Consider the following 3148-nt stretch of genomic DNA (forward strand, 5'->3'; position numbering starts at 1 on the left):
ATCTTTTTTTATTAAAAATCATTAAAATTACCATTAAAATTCTTTGTTCTTCCTTCAAGGTCCCTTCCAACTCTATTATTCTGTTATCCATCATTTAAAGCCGCCACATCTCTAAAATTAGCTCAAAAGCTTTGACTGTAAACTATTTTGGGACATTTTTCCAGGCTTGAAAGACATAGATTTTTTCCATATATACTTTAGTAGGAGTGTGTATCTGTATTTCTCTCTGTATGCATATATCTGGAATTATATAATCTATCCCCATCACTTCCAGATGTATTTGATGATAACCCTTTGCATTGCTAAGGATTTGTGATTGACCGAAGTCAACAAGAAATTTTACCCAAATCAACAACTGAATTTGATTGAATGGATATTTGAACATGGATGTCGGTAGTATTCCATGTAGCAGATGAATCATAAATAATGTAAGAGGTTATTCTATCATTGTGGCATGTTTGCTTTTTCATTGTGATGTATACTTCTCTTCTTTTTTCACACCTCTCACCATTTTATAAAAATTAAAGTTACACTTTTCCTTAAATCTTATAGAAAAGAGGATGGGAAGAAGAGCACTCTTGACAGCTAAGAATAACAAGCAACATTGAAAAAGAAAGCAAACCGAGCCAGAAATCAAAATATTTTCCATTTTCTTCAGAAAACCACACAATTCTCCTCTTCCTCCAGCAGCTCTTAGGAAAAAAAGAGAGAAAATCAAGAAAGATTTCAAACTGGAATATGTAGATTATTCAGAACACAAGGATACTTTACATGAAAAGTGAAGAGAGATTATTTTTAATTCATTAAAAGAGTGAAATATCTGGAAGTCAATTGGAGGAAAAGGTGAGTACGAAAGGCACGTAGAGCAGAGAGTCATAAAGGCCTCGTACTGTGAGGAAGATAACAACTTGAATGAAAGCACCACTAAACAAGGGATTATCCATATTTTTTACTTCCTCAAGAATATCAGCTGTGGAAAAGCTCCATAGTTGTGTCTATTGTTAGAAAAGCATAGATTGCAAATCACAACTGATTATGCACAAGAGGAGCCACACATCAGAAAAGCCATACAAATCATCTGATTGTGGCAAAAGCTTTAGTCAGAACAGCTCCCTTGTGGTTCATGGAAGGACCCACACAAGAGAAAAGCCATAAAAGCACTCCTAGTGCAGTAAATGCTTTAGTGAGCATGGCAACGTGGTGATACATCAGAGGATTCACAGCAGAGAGAAAACGTATGACTGTACTGATTGTGCGAAAGTTTCATTACAAATTCCCATGTCATGAGACACCAGAGGACTCACACAGGAGAGAAACACTTCCAATGTCCTGATTGTGGGAAAAGTTTCAGTAAGAATTCCTGCCTTGTGAGACACCAGAGGACTCACACAGGAGAGAAATCCTTCGAATGTGCTATCTGTGGGAAAAGTTTTGTTTGCAATTCCCACCTGGTGACACACCAGAGGACTCACACAGGAGAAAAACCCTTTGAATGTCCTGATTGTGGGAAAGGTTTCAGCCAGAATTCCCACCTGCTGACACACCAGAGGACTCACACAGGAGAAAAACCCTTTAACTGTCTTGATTGTGGGAAAAGTTTCAGTGATAAATGCAGAATTGTGATACACCAGAGGACTCACACAGGAGAGAAACCCTTTGAATGTCCTGATTGTGGGAAAAGTTTCAGTTGCAATTCCTACCTGCTGACACACCAGAGGACTCACACAGGAGAGAAACCCTTTGAATGTCCTGATTGTAGGAAACGTTTCAATGTGAATTCCAGCCTTGTGAAACACCAGAGGACTCACACAGGAGAGAAACCCTTTCAATGTCCTGTTTGTGGGAAAAGTTTCAGTGAGAATTCCAGCCTTGTGAAACACCAGAGGACTCACACAGGAGAGAAACCCTTTGAATGTCCTGATTGTGGAAGAAATTTCAGTCAAAATTCCAGCCTTGTGATACACCAGAGGACTCACACAGGAGAGAAACCATTTGAATGTCTTGATTGTGGGAAACGTTTCAGTCAGAATTCCAACCTTTTGAAACACCAGAGGACTCACACAGGAAAGAAACCCTTTCAATGTCCTGATTGTGGGAAAAGTTTCATTGAGAATTCCAGCCTTATGAAACACCAGAGGACTCACACAGAAGAGAAACCCTTTGAATGTCCTGATTGTGGGAAAAGTTTCAATTACAAATGCAACCTGGTGGCACACCAGAGGACTCACACAGGAGAGAAACCCTTTGAATGTCCTAATTGTGGGAAAAGTTTCAGTGATTATTCCACCCTTGTGATACACCAGAAGATTCACACAGGAGAGAAACCCTTTGAATGTGCTCTCTGTGGGAAAAGTTTCGTTCGCAATTCTTACCTGGTGACACACCAGAGGACTCACACAGGAGAGAAACCCTTTGAATGTGCTATCTGTGGGAAACGTTTCTGTGGGAATTCCAGCCTTATGAGACACCAGAGGACTCACACAGTGGAGAAATCTTTCAAATGTCCAGTCTGTGGACATTACTTCACTCATAAATCATCCCTTATTGCACACAAGGAAATCCACATGAGGCAAAAGTTGAAGAATTTAGAAAAGGCTTGAAATTCATTTGTGATCTCCCATTGAAACTGTAGTTGAGAAATTGACTATTTGAATTGTGGTCTGAATCTTTTTACTCAAACATGTCTCAGGATTAGACTTGTAGGTGGAGAGAAAAGGAAAATGGGACGAAAAATGTAAAATACACAGATACTTTCAAAGACACATAGTTAGGAATGCATTGCTACAGACTTGGGAAAAAATAGAACAAAAACATTATATAAGAATTCCAATGTGGTTATCCCCAACAGAAGCTCTGAAACACCCACATCTACTGGATATAAATAAGATAATTAGGTACAAGGAATTAGTAAATGAACAGGGAAATCTGAAAAAACAAGAATTGGAACAAGAGATAGGCAGAGAGATTGATTGGTGGACATTTACACAAATTCAGTCTAAATATACAGAGGACAAAAAATTATATGAAATACAAAAAGAGCCGCAAGAATTGGATAAAATTATACAATGAACAGAAATAAAATTAATTAGCAATTTATGCAAATATCTATTGAGATATAAAATGGAAGACGAGATTGTCAAAGACACAA

The 3148-nt window shown here is 38.1% G+C and overlaps 1 pseudogene; it reads left to right on the top strand.

Moving 5' to 3' along the window:
• The window catches only part of LOC114922162, a 4705-nt pseudogene extending 1990 nt beyond the window's left edge, over positions 1–2715 (top strand).
• Positions 2716–3148: the final 433 nt, after the last annotated feature.

This window comes from Protobothrops mucrosquamatus, unplaced genomic scaffold (genome assembly GCF_001527695.2).
Source record: "Protobothrops mucrosquamatus isolate PMUCROS unplaced genomic scaffold, P.Mucros_1.0 scaffold5649, whole genome shotgun sequence".
In the NCBI taxonomy this organism is placed as follows: Eukaryota; Metazoa; Chordata; class Lepidosauria; order Squamata; family Viperidae; genus Protobothrops; species Protobothrops mucrosquamatus.